The following is a 15,227-nucleotide window of genomic DNA, read 5'->3' on the forward strand; positions in this document are numbered from 1 at the left end:
ACACTACTCAGAGTGGAATCTCTCAGTGTTCAAAATGATGAGGGATTTGAACTACTTCCCAGGGTTTGGTCTAAGGAAGAACCAACAAGGTATTCCCAATTACCTGACTTCATGAGAAACAAGGGTGGAATAGGGTACCAAGAGGACAGAAGCAAAATGAAGATGTCAAAGAAGGGTATAGAATCCTACTACAAGACATTGAATGGTTACTTTGTCAAAGGAGAGGGTTTTCCATATTTTGGAAATCCCAAACCGTGGTTGAGAAAGTTGTGGCACAAATCAGCCCTGGACTCGAGATTTTCTTCAAGCATGAGATTGACTAGGTCGCACTCGAGTTAGCATAGATACAACTCCAGGGAGAAGACGACTGCATTGACATCAGTAATATGTTTGACATAGCCATGGTTTTCACCAAAGAGGGAGAAGATCCAATGCCACAGTTGTTAATCTGCTCTGCCAATGAACCTCTATTGAACTGGACCAGCCATACCCTAAATTTGGATCTAGAGGAGTTTGTGAATGTAACCAGTCCTAAGTCTGTTAGCAAGTTTGCTTGTCCCAAGTTTGTTAGTGAGTTTGCTTGCCCCAAGTCTATTGGTAAGTTTACTTTTTCAAAGTCTGTTAGCAATCAGTTTACTTTTCTTGAGTTTGTTACTGAGTCTGTTTCTTTCCAAGGTTTTGAGTCAATTGTAACTCCTTTGGTCATGAATGAAATCACTGATTTTGAATATATCTCGTTTGCTTTGTCTCTTTATTCTATTTCTTCTCCTAATGATGATGAAGATCCAGATGAAATATCTGAGGAATATCAACATATGGTAAAACATATAATGGAAAGCAAAGCCCATCCAATCCATGTGGATACCAGAACCATTAATTTGGGATCAGAGGAATGTCTATGAATGGTAAAGATTGAATCAACTCTTAGCAAAGAGGAGATTGCTTAGAAGACTGCTCTATTGGAAAAGTTTGAAAAAGCCTTCACATGGTCTTACGAGGATATGCCTAGTATAGATCCCAGAATAGTTCAACATCATTTGCGTATTTTCTCGGATGCACGGCCAATCAAACAAAAGCCCTGGAGGATGCGTCCAGAATGGAGTGCAAAGATAAGAGAAGAACTAGTGAAATAGTGGGATGCTGGTTTTCTTCAAGTGGTACATTACCCCCTTTAGCTTTCAAATATTGTCCCTGTGCCAAAGAAAGATGGCAAGGTAAGGATGTGCATCGATTTCAGGGATCTCAACAAGGCCAGTTCGAAAGATGACTTTCCTTTTGTGCCACATCAATATTCTAATAGACAACACTACATGGAATTCCTTGTTGTCCTATATGGATGGTTTTTCAGGCTACAACCAAATCAGCATTTGTCCAAAGAATATGGAGAAGACAGCATTCACCACCCCCATGGGGGACATATTACTACAAAGTAATGCCATTCGGATTGAAGAATGTGGGGACAACGTATCAATGGGCAGCTACCACTATCTTGCATGATATGATACATAAAGAAATGGAAGCCTACGTCGATGACGTGATAGTCAAGTCAGTCGATCATCAAAGACATTTTACAGCATTGGAGAAATTCTTTGAGAGGATCAACGAATTCAAACTGAGGTTAAATCCCCAAAAATGTGTGTTTGGTGCAACAACAGGAAAGCTTCTAGAATTCCTAGTCAGTGAAAGAGGAATTGAAGTAGCCCAGACAAAATAACGACAATTTTGGAAATGCCAACTCCAAAATAGAAAAAGAAATTAGGGGTTTTCTTAGTAGAATTCAATATATCAGTTGGTTCATAGCACAACTAACTATTGTCGGTGAACCCATTTTCAAATTGCTCAGGAAGGACCAAGCAAAAGAATGGAATCCCCTTTGTCAAGAGGCATTCGAGAAGATAAAAGAATGTTTGATGAATCCGCTGATTCTTGTTCCTCCAGTCTTAGGAGAACCGTTATTGTTGTACCTTTCTGTGGAAGAATTTTTCATGGGAGCAATGATGGCCCAGAGGAGGGAAAGAATAAGGAGAGGAATGAGCTGTCTACTATTTGAGTAAGAAGTTCATAGAGGCATTATATGGTGTCACATCTCGTTGAATTAATTTCAGGGATGGATCCTATCAAATACCTGTTTGAGAAACCAGCTTTGACAGGAAGAGTAGCCATGTGGTTACTATTGCTTTCAAAATTTGACATTATCCATGTCAATAAAAAATCTATTATAGGGAGGGCCCTTGCTGATCATTTGTCAGCTCACTCGATGGAGGATGGCCGACCATTGTTGGATTTATGTGTCCATCAAACCTGGTTTGGTTCTATTAAGTCCGGTTTTACTTTGTATTGAACCTTTATACATTTTTATTTAATATTATCACATGCGATATAAACTTTTTGAGCATTATGTGTCTATAAGTATTACTTAAAATGGTAGTCACGACTAGAGTTTGGGCTGGGCACCCTGATCATATGATCGTCGCATTGGGTATGCCTAGACATGTGATGTCAGGGTACAAATGCGAGTACTCACATGTTCGATGCGTGTATTGGTGAAGAATCTACTTTGTCAATTCCCTTATGTGTTACTGTCAAATGTAGGATGGGATAGATATGAATCACCGAGACCCTGTACTTGAGGGGACCCTGTCACTGCAAAATGTAACCGGATTCTTTGGTTCATCAATGACTGAGACTCAGGTGAGTCAAAGCCGGTGTTCTGGGAATTCGCAAACATTTTGTGAGTGAAGGAGTTACTCAACATGGTCACCACTATCCGATTGGGGAACACCAAGATTGAGGTTGTCTGTGAATGGTCGGATCGGAATCCGGATCCAGTGTTGTTTTAGAAATGGTTTTTTAGAAAAACCTATTTTACATAAAATAATAAATTATATATAGTTATTTAATTAAAATGTTTTATCGAGTTTTATGGGACCCGATCAGATACACTAGCACTCTTGTATGAACATGTACTATGGAATGGGGTTTGGCAGTACTAGTGTACATGCCCTGGATTCCATAATGATGGTGTTGATTAGTGGGGGAGGGGTTGTGTATTATAATTTATTGTCATGTAGGGAGTTATTTAGAATTTGTTAAAATAATTGGTTATTTATTGATAGGAAGAGTAGCCAGGTGGTTACTATTGCTTTCAAAATTTGACATTATCTGTGTCAATAAAAAATCTATTATAGGGAGGGCCCTTGTTGATCATTTGTCAGCTCACTCGATGGAGGATGGCCGACCATTGTTGGATTTATGTGTCCATCAAACCCGATTTGGTCCGGTTTACTCCGGTTTTACTTTGTATTGAACCTTTATACATTTTCATTTAATATTATCACTTGCAATATAAACTTTTTGAGCATTATGTGTTTGTAAGTATTACTTAAAATGGTAGTCACAACTAGAGTTTGGGCTGGGCACCCTGATCATATGGTCGTCGCATTGGGTATGCCTAGACATGTGATGTCAGGGTACGAATGCGAGTACTCACATGTTCGATGTGTGTATTAGCGAAGAATCTACTTTGTCAATTCCCTCATGTGTTACTGCCAGATGTAGGATGAGATAGACATGAATCACCAAGACCTTGTACTTGAGGGGACCCTATCACTGTAAAATGTGACCGGATTCTTTGGTTCATCAATGACTGAGACTCAAGTGAGTCAAAGCCGGTGTTCTGGGAATTTGCAAATATTTTGTGAGTGAAGGAGTTACTCAACATGGTCACCACTATCCGATTGGGGAACACCAAGATTGAGGTTGTCTGTGAATGGTCGGATCGAAATCCGGATCCAGTGTCGTTTTAGAAATGGTTTTTTTGCAAAACCTATTTTACATAAAATAATAAATTATATATAGTTATTTAATTAAAATGTTTTATCGAGTTTTGTGGGACCCGATCAGATACATTGGCACTCTTGTATGAACATGTACTATAGAATGGGGTTTGACAGTACTAGTATACATGCCCTGGATTCCATAATGATGGTGTTGATTAGTGGGGGGGTTGTATATTATAATTTATTGTCATGTAGGGAGTTATTTAGAATTTGTTAAAATAATTGATTATTTATTTAACTAATGGATATGGTGCTAATTGTAATGATCCATAAATTAAAATAATTAATTAATTATACCATTCCCTGTTAGATTCTACTTCTTCCCCAAACTAACAAAGATAGAGAGTTAGACTCTCACAGAGATTTTTTCAATCCAGGGTTTTAGAAACCCTAGGTTTATATAAACACCAAAAACACAGAGGGGGGGTAGTGCTCCACCTTTTTGGCTACTCCCCCCCTCCCTTGGATGAATTTTGGCTCTCCCCCTCTCTCCCCTATGATCTCTTCTCTTTGCTTCTTCTAGCTCTCTAGATTTTTGAGAGTTAGGGTTTTGGAAACCCAGATCTGTGACTGAGGAACTAAAGAGGATCTAGGATTGGCTTGAAGAACCTTGGTTGCACCATTGGAGGTTTAGATCTATTTACTTGGAGTGCTCGTTGGAGGAAGAACCAATGTCTATTGGAGGAACAACACTTGAGGCTCATCGGGTTAGCAAATTTATGTTGATTCCTGTTGTTTTAATTTTATGATCATTCATGGGATGTGAGAGTAACCCGAATCGATTCTTTTCCACTGCGCATTCGAGTATGGGAGGGATCCCTCTTTCCATGGGATGGAATGGAGATGTTTTTTTCTCAATGACATGGATCCCATTATTTTATGGGACATCAAAGAGATGGACTGGGCATTGGTTTGTCATACCAAATCCTAATAGGGCATTATGGACGACCATGAAAAACCCTAAAAATTGAAAATAGGATTCCCAAGCCAGTTTGGGGTGCCCTAGGGCAACCCTGGGGTTCCCTAGGGATATCCCTAGAGATCCCAAGAGTTAGGAACTCAAAAAATATTGTTTATTAGTTTACCAAGGTGAACCACCATGATCCCATGGACCGTAGCATTGCCTACATAGGAAACCTTACCCTGAACATTTGAACTTAATAGATTTTGATAGCAATTAGAAAATACTTGAATTCGCAAAGTTTTCATGTGAAGATAATATGTCGACTGTAGAGCACATTGCTCAATTCACGGTCCAATATGAAAGTTTAGAGGCAAATGAAATCATGAAGCTCATGTTGTTTCCGAATTCTCTGACTAGATCAACCTTTACTTGGTACATCAATCTGCTTTCCAATTCTATGCAGAATTGGAGGGAGATGGAAGATCGATTTTATGCTCAATACTACAGGACAGAACCAATTATGTCCGTACAGTAGCTGACTTCATGGAACTAAAACTTGTGAGATCTCGCTATATATCTATGAGAGGCAACATAGACATTGTGGTTGTTCAACGAGATACTACGCATAATAAGATCGTGCATTAGACGATTCATGCACACTTACCATCCATTTGTTTTAGATTTTAGAAATCTTATCTCTGCTTTATCATTTATCGACTCACCTCATATCTCATATCATGGTTTAAGCCTTAAAAATGGGTGGTCTCTACTACTCCTTTTCCAAATCCGAAGAAGTTCTCCTAGAACTCCTTGGATCATTTGTGAACGGCTCAACCAATTACTTCTTTGAAATACTAAAAAGGATTACAAGGATTACTTGGTTTTTTCTTTTATATAAGATATGCACATACTTACATTGATTCTTTCGATAGATCCCATCATCCATATTGGAAATAATCAGAAACCCAGGAATTAGAGACGTAAGAGTAAGAATTTATGATCTTGACGAATATCTTGCTATTTTGAGATCTCGAGACAAGATCTCAGGCGATACCCAATATTACCCCATCTCGATGAGATCTCAGGTCGAGTTCTCAACTCGACCCAAGATCTCAACCCGACCCTAAATTAAGCATATTAGTTCCATGAAGCTTGGGATGGCTTACAACCAAGCTAAGCTAAAAATACAACAAAGTTGGCCAATGGTGCTCAAATTTTAGAGGCAGATGGCCATCAACAGCCTTCCAACTATCGCCTCCCTATTTTTGTGCATTGCTAATCCTATGTAATGCCCATTGTACCCTTGATAATCAACTTTTAGTGAGGCCTAATGGGTGCCATTGGGACGTGAAGTGCGGGATTAAATCACCAAAGCTAAGAAGTTGTAAGTGGATTAGACATTGACTTAATTTATGGAATGTTTATGCTATTTTTAGTTATGATTGACACACGCTTGCATAGTATTTGACAAAATTCCTCATCATGCATACCTAAGATTTTTGATTTATTAGGCATCATGTATCATTACATATCATTGTTGTGTTTTATTTCAAAATGCATATGGAAGGATTTCATTGGTTGTTTGCATATTATTTGATGTTATCATTGATAGTAGAGCATCATGCATGTGGAATGGGATTCGGGAGCTGAGGGTAATGTTGGTGTCGTTATTATATGGTCACTAGAATTGTATCTTACACTAGGCTGGACACGAGTTTATGACCAGCCAACCATTACTGTGGTATCACATCCGCCTTACTCTGTTATGTGTATGTGTAGCTAGAGGGGACGAGAGGATAGCCAGAGCCATTGTAATTTGGCACTATGGACTAACCTCTGGCTTATGCATATGTGTACCTTATCATATATTGAGTTGTATACTGGTTAGGATGTTTTGAACCCAGTACTACGACCCTTACCAACACGGGTTTAGGAGTCGGGCAAGCCCATGGGTCCCAATCGTATTTCGGGATAGCCTACCGAGAGGTTCAGGTACCAACCGTGATTTCAGACTGAATGCCAAGACGGGGCTTGTATAGGGGGTTTTCGGATAATCTCAAGGAGGAGTCTGGTACCGTAGGCTTCTATAGTAGCTCGGGTTTGTCATTGGTTTTATGGCACCGATTCCGAGGATGCTACCTAAGGGTTACAGTAGTACTTCACCCCTGCTTAGGCATTTGTTGATTAGGTGGATAATTATAAAAATGAATTCAAACCTGTTCATGACTATAAACTGAATTTGATGTAAGAATTATCCTGGTGTTATGGGATGTTGTGGGATTCGTTTATCAGGTTTAGGTTGTGTCCTTGTGAGATGTGCATTCATGAATCATTGTGTATGCTTGTGTGGTCTAATTCTCATGCTGGGCGTAGTGAAGCTCATCCCTCATGGAATCCTTTTTTTAGATTTTGATGCAGGGCATGTTATTGTCAGTAGGCACTAATGATATTGTGGTTATGGTCGATCATGGAGACGATTAATGAGTTTCAAAGTCTGAGGCACATGGAGTTGATTGTGGATGTGACAAGTGTGCCTATGGGGCATTGTGATTGAAGATATGATCCTCAAGAACTCTTTCTATTTATTTCCAATTTTGTGATGTTTTGGTGGGCCTGGCCCCAACCTTAATTTCAGTTTTACCTTGAATGTAATAACTTGGATTTAATTATTACTTATGTCTATTTGAAAACTTTGGATGTTTAACAGATAACTCAGACATGGTTATGTATATATTATCATAATTTAGCTTCCGCACTCTGATTTATTCCTATATATTCAATTTCCGCTGCTTCAATTATAGATGTGTTGGGTTAGGGACTGTGAGGACTAACTACTACTAATGTGATGTTGGGGTGCTTGTGTGCATCCTAGTCACCCCACCCTAGTCGTGGAAAGTGGGGTGTAGTTCCAACTAGTATCTCCTTGCGTGAGGGTTTTACTCCTCGTCATGTTGGCTATCTCTTACTTGTACATCAAAGCCAATTTCCCATACATTTCAAACCCATGCTCTCCATGTGTTTTTCAAACACTCCAGGAGACATGTCATGGCATCAGACACATTTTCAGTAGTGTCCACTTTGGAGACACTCACGTCGCCCTGTTGGATAATCTCTCTGATGAGGTGATACTTTCGCTGCACGTGCTTGTTCCTCTGATGAGCCCTAGGGTCCTTAGCTTGTGCAATGGCCCCTCTGTTGTCACATAACAGGGGAATGGGGCCCTTGACAAGGTCAGGGACAACCTCCAAATCTAATAGGAATTTCCTCAGCCAAACACCTTCTTTTGCTACATCGCACGCTGCAAGGTATTCTGCTTCAGTAGTGGAATCAATTGTAGATTTCTGTTTTGCACTCCTCCACACAATAGCACCTCTACCCATTAGATACACCATCCTAGACGTGGATTCTCTGTCATCCTTGTCAGTTTAGAAATCTGAATGTGTAACCCAGAACTGACAACTAATCAGATCTGAAAACCAAGAAATAATCCTTAGTTCTTCTCAAGTACTTGAGAGCAGTCCAATGCTCTCGTCCAAGGTTAGACTAGTAACAACTTACAATACCTACTGCATAGTAAATGTTCGGCTTCGTACAGAACATAGCGTACATAAGACTCCCTACTGCAGAGGTATAGGGAATCCTTTTCATCTCTTCAATGTCTGTGTGAGACTGAGGACATTGAAATCTGGAACGACTGACTCCATGTCGGAAAGGGACACTTCCCTGTTTAGAGTTCTCCATGTTAAATCTGGCCAGGACTTTGTCTATATAGGTTGCTTGTGACAAGCCTAGCATCCTTTTCTAGAGATCTCTTACGAGTTTGATCCCAAGGATATAGCTAGCTTCACCAAAGTCTTTCATCGAGAAAGTTGTGGACAACAACTGTTTCACCGATGAAAGAAACCCCAAATTGTTATCCATCAGCAATATATCATCTACGTATAAAATGAGAAAACATACTGCACTCCCACTGATCTTCTTGTAAATGCATGGTTCATCCATGTTTTGATCAAAACCAAAAGATTTGATTGATTGATCAAACCGAATGTTCCAGCTTTTGGAAGCCTGCTTCAGTCCATAGATGGACCTCTGCAATTTGTATATTTTTCTTTCTTCCTCTGAGGAAGAGAACCCCTCTGGCTATTACATGTAAATTTCTTCTTGAAGAAATCCATTCAGAAATGTAGTTTGCACATCCACCTACAAGATCTCATAATCAAAGTATGCGACGATTACTAATAAAATCCTGATGGACTTCATCATCGCCACTGGTGAAAAGGTTTCCTCATAATTTATACCCTCTTTCTGGGTATAGCCCTTTGCCACCATTCTCACTTTGGATCTTTCGACCTTTCCATCTGCGTCCTCTTCCTCTTGAAGATCTATTTACATCTAATCGGCTTAACACCAAGTGGTGGATCAATCAGAGTCCAAACCTTATTGGAATGTATCAAATCGATTTCAAAGCGCATTGCCTTCAGCCACCTAGTGACATTAACATCCTCAAGATCCTTAGAGTATGTCATTGGATCATCATCCAATTCAACCGACACCATATGGAACTCTTCCACTATTTTCTCTTCTTCGGTGAAAAAAGTAAACATAGTGGGTGGTCTAATAGTCCTCCCACTACGTTGAGGTTCTTGAGGTGTTTGATTTTCAATGGGTATGTCAATTGGTCTCACTTCTGGAAGTGACGTTTCTGAGTTATCCAATAACTCCTTAATGACTACAGGTTCAGACCTCTTAGTCCATTTCTCCCTCCAGAAATGTAACATGTTTATTTTACAATGACCTTTTGGTCAACTAGATAATAGAAGTAGTAACCTATCATGCCTTTAAGATTGCCTAATAAAAAGCATCTCGAAGTTCTGGATTCCAACTTGTCTATCTATTGCTTTCGCATATGTGCTACGTAACCCCATACCCTAAGGTGTTGAATGTTGGGCTTACACCTTTTACACAACTCAAAGGGTGTCTTATCTACAGACTTAAACGAAATCCTATTCAAGATATAAATAGCCGTTTCTAAAGCGAACACCCAGAAAGAGAGAGGTAGCTCACTATAAACGAGCATCGTCCGGACCATATCCAATAGAGTCCGATTGCGTCGTTCGGATACACCATTTTATTGCGGTGTTCCTGAATTTTAGTTAATTGACTAATTATCCCTTGTGAGATGAGATATTCCTTAAATTTATCCAAAAGATACTCCCCTCCATGATCTGATTGTAAGGACTTTACGCATTTATCAAGCTGTCTTTTAACCTCGGCTTGGAATTCTTTGAATTTATCAAAACTTTTGATTTTCTATGTATCAAGTAGATGTAACCATATTTAGAGTAGTCATCGGTGAAAGTTATGAAATACTCAAATCCATACCTCGCTTGTATATATATGGTTCCCCATACATCAGTATGTATCAACTCTAACAAATTTGTGGCTCTAGTACCTTTATTGCTAAAGGGTTTCTTGGTCATTTTACCCTAAAGGCATGACTCACAAATAGGGAATAGTTCCACCCTCAGACACTCTAAAGGCCCATCCCTTATCAATTTACTGATTTGGTCCAAATTAATGTGACCTAATCTTAGATGTCATAGATATGTTGAGTTCGCTGGAGCTGCTTTCTGTTCCAACTAAACATTCGAAACAACATTTGTTCTAATAGTACAATCTTAGAAATATAATCCACTTTGCATGTATGCAGATGCCATAAAATAATTATTAAAATAATTAATTAATTTAAAATTAAAGGAAAAACTATTTCCATCCAAAACAAGTTTTGAAACTGAAATAATCTTCCTCTTAAAAGAGAGTACATAGTAACAATCCTTTAAAACCAAATTAACAAAACTAAAATTTAAAATAAAAGTTTTGATAGCCATCGCCATGGCTTCAGCCCCAATGCCCATCCAAAGACACACCTCATTTCTTTCCAAATTCCTTAGCTCCTTGGACCCCTACAAATCATTGCAAATGTGAACAGTGGAACCACTATCCACCAAAGAATTAGTTGGTTCAAAGGATAAATTAGACTCATAGAGAATGTAAACATCATATGTACCTTCTTTAGCAACTTCTGAATCATCTGGCTTCTTGTCTTTCACAGTAGCCACGAATGCAGAACAGTTTTTTTTCAGTGACCCTCCTTCTTGCAATAGAAGCACTTGCCGTTAGCTTTCTTTTTGTCAGACTTTCCATCCTTGAGTTTTAGGGCCATACCCTTATTTCCCTTTTTCTTCTTCTTCTTATTTGAAGAAGGCTTCACATCAGTGGCATGAACCTCAGCCTCATCCATTTTCAAGGTGGCCTCCGCTTCTACCAGAGCATTAACAAGCTCAGTGAGCTCCAGTTCCTTATCTGACATCTTGTAGGACATCTTAAAGAATGCTTAGATGGAGGTGAGTGATGCTAAGATCAAATCAGTCTTATACCACAGTTTGAACCTGGTCCCTATGGATCCCAGTTTCTCGAATAGATTAATCATTTTCATGACATGGTCCATCATTGGAGTCCCTTAGGACATCCTATAATTATGAATCTGACTCACTACATCAGAGTGTACATGTGTCAGCTGCCTGTTTAATAATTCAGCAAGCTTGTCCATTTTACAGCCTGAGGTGTAATTTCCCGACCCAAGAATTTTATTTTGATTTTGATTTACTGTCTTACCTTTTATATGACTGGACTGGATGGTAGAGAATCGATTTTCATGTTGATATAGTTAATTTATGGTAAGATTTCATGTAATTATGATTTTTACATGTTTTATAATGAATTATAAGCATAAGTATGATTGTTCGTCGTGTATAGCCATGTACGGGTATTTATGTAATTTTATAACCCTTGATCTATGTATGTAGACTATGTATTGGTTTTATACATTATGGTACATTTTTATATACTATGATTTATAATTTAAAATGTATAAAAGATATGTTTGGTTCATTTTTTTGATTAATAGTTTACTATTTGGTTCATGTTGGTTCTTTTTGAGTTACTTTTTGGTTCAATGAAATAAGGAAACAAGGGCATTATAGGAAACTCACTAGAAAGATTCTAAATATTATTTTACTATAGGTTGTGTACAAAAGGAAAAGAAGAGTTTAAGTGAGTGTTTAATGGAAAAGTTATAAAAGGAAAAGAAGAGTTAAGTGAGGGCAAAAGGGAAATTTCAAGTAAGATATGTATTAATGAGGGGATATAATAGGAAAGAAGAAGATAATGGAAGGGTATAAAGGAGATTTCAAGTAAGACATATATTAATGAGGGGATATAATAGGAAAGAAGAAGATAATGGAAGGGTATAAAGGAGATTCCAAGTAAGATATATATTAATGAGGGAATACAATAGGAAAGAAGAAGATAATGGAGGGACATAAGGGAGATTTCAAGTGAAATAAATCTAAGAAAGAGAGAGAGAGTCATTCTAAGGAAAAGAGAAGAGAAAGAAAAACAAGAAAAACACGAAAAGAGAGGGAAGGAAAATCGTGGAAGGGGGGAGTGAGTCCTTTTGGGGTTTGAGTGTCCAAATTCTAGGGTTTTGTGAGAAGTGTTTGCACAAAATAATAACCGCAAGCATACGGGTCAATCGTAGCTACAGGTCGAACACGAGGAGGCCAAACTTGAATAAATTTTCACTTTTAATTAACACGAAGTGTACAACTTACCAAATATGGAAACAACCTATATGTAGAAACTACCAATTATGGAAACTAGCAAATATAGAAGCAACTAAATTACCAAAGATAACAAATTAAAAATAGAAACTAGGGTAACTACTAAGGGAATGGATGAATTAAAAATAAGAAAATCACTTGGGAATGGGTTCCACCATGAAAATTAGGGCAGATCAATGACTAGCATATTAGGGCAAACCATGCATACGGCCTAGGTCTATAAGATATGCACCAAGGCTCATATACGGCTAACATATCCTATGAAAATAGTGCTCATACAACATACAATGTAAACAAAAAAATACATGAACATAATGGTGTCACAATGGATACGGCTAACGAACATGTATATAGTTCCCCTTGGAATGACATACAAGCTGTGGGCGGTCATCCATTGTAAGTCGAATATTGATCATGTCCATGAATCACATAAACAATGCTAGCCATCAATTCTTCCTTCTCTCATGTTTTCACCTACTCCTAAGAGGAGAGGTTTAGCTAGCCATGAAAACAATGAAGAGGGAAGGAAGGATTGATAGAGAAAAAGACATAGAAATTACTAAAACTAAGATTTATAAGAAGAAAAACTTAGCTGATTCGAATAACTCCAATGAAGATGATTCCGTCACTTGAATCCCATCACTTGAAGCTGCATCCAATATTGAAGAACAAATTACCAAAGTGTATAATGAAAATTACACATATGATCGAAGGGATGGGAAAATAAAATTTTTCCTAACAATGATTCTAAAAAAAAGTAAAATTACATATGATAACCTAATTACATAAGATCTAAAAACTAAAAATAAAAAGAAGAGGATTAGAGATAGGGTATAAGAAAGAGGAACGGCATTGCTGCTGCTATTATCATTCTAGAATAGAAAATTAAAACTGAAAAAGAAAGCGAAAGACTGAAGGGAGAGAGAGAGCCTGGAATGCGGTCAAGATGGATGGGATTTTATATATGGGGGAGAGAGAGCTCGTGAAAGGGAGATGGGAAGGAGATAGGAGAGTAGAGAGAATTTAAGAGGAAGTGGGAGAGAGAAGATATAGAAACTGAGAGGGTTTAGGGGAGAGAGATTGGAAAGAAAAGAGATTCTTCTTTTTTTTTTATTATTATAGTTTTTATCCTAAATTTCAACTTCATTAAGAATCGTTTTTGGGCTATACCTTTTTATCCTAGGTCCAGATGGAACTAACTCGAGAATTAAAGTTGCACCATTTTAAATTCCAGACGATATGAGCCCAATATCTGATATCTTCTAAAAGATTTTTTATTCTCCAAAATTACCGTTATCCCCCTATGCTTGATTTTTTTCTCTTCTTCTTCTTCTAAAGTCGAATCGGCTCTAATCAAGTGACTTCCGATGTTGGGCATTGAAAAGCTAACCCGACTGAATTCTTCAACCTTGTAACCTGGCGTTTGGCGGTCCAATTAGACATGTATTCTCCACTTTGACCAAAATGCCCCTAAATCTGAAAAATGACAAAAGTACCCGAGTAGCACTGTTCAATGTGGAAAAATGAATGCTTTATGCCCTAAGATTTCACACATAAATGTGCTCATCAGATTCCCCCACACTTGAACGTTACTTGTCCTCAAGTAAACAAAACAAAAACTAATCTTGAATGGAAAAATCCTAACTCACTTTCGTAGGAATCACGGTTGCACTTAGCATGTGCAACAAGCCTTTAAACCCCTAGGTTACCCCTAGTGGACGAGTTGTGTCTCGTGAGTGTTTGCAGCGAATATACACACAAAATTCAATTTGTAAATCTATACTATGGCCAAGATAAAGAATGCAGTCCCAAGATAATTTACTTTGAGATTTTCTAGATATTCCCCCACACTTGAACTTTATTATCCCACTCTGAGTTGGAGAATTATCATTCATCTAACTTAGGGAGGTTTGGGGTAGAGTGAGTCACACTGTTTTTCCTTGAGATTAGATCGAGTAGGTCATCAAGGCTACAAAAGATTTCAGCTCAGAACCTTGGTAGAACCTTTAAACACATGCACAATTTCAATTTCACTTCGATTTCACTTTGTCATACATTTTCAAGTATTGAACTCAAGTTTCCCTCCACTACAATTGGCTTGAATGACATGCAGGGCTTGCACCAGACACCCAAGTTACTAAGTAGTGTTGGAATAGATTCTCAGCGCATATATCATTTGAGTGCCACATTGTGGCTTTAGACATTGATGCAGTATGAGTTCAAACTTCTTCTTCTATTTTTTTATTTTTTTTTTATTTTTTTGGCACATACTACTCCAGTCCGTGCAATGTCTTGACTTCTTAAGCTTTCTAGGTGGCTCTTGTAACGAGCTTTAGGCCAGTTACTCTCAAACCAGATGGCTTTAAGGAATTAGGTGTAAAACACCCCTCGGGCTTACTTACTCGAACTAAATAGGCTACAAGCCAAGACTGGTTCAAAGAGCAAATAAATTTTTTCTTTTTGGCAATCAACTATATCATGCAAGTGTATTATGGTTCAACCTTAGAACCTAACCAAAACTCATGTAAACAGGATGACTAACAAAATTGGCTTTCTCAGTAGACAGTGTACTTTCAAAGAATTTAAAATCCCTTTGATCGGTATATTCAAATTCCCTCCTTAGTGCGGAATTTTTTTATTACTTCAAAGTGTAGGGTATTTTGGATGCTCTCAAAGTCTTTCGGAAAAGTAAACCAAAGAGGCTACACACTAGATCTCAAACCAAAATACAAACTACAAATCGATGAAATCCCCCCCATACTTAAATTATGCAGTGTCCTCAATGCATGAAAAAAAATAAAA

This window comes from Telopea speciosissima, chromosome 2 (genome assembly GCF_018873765.1).
Source record: "Telopea speciosissima isolate NSW1024214 ecotype Mountain lineage chromosome 2, Tspe_v1, whole genome shotgun sequence".
Classification (NCBI taxonomy): domain Eukaryota; kingdom Viridiplantae; phylum Streptophyta; class Magnoliopsida; order Proteales; family Proteaceae; genus Telopea; species Telopea speciosissima.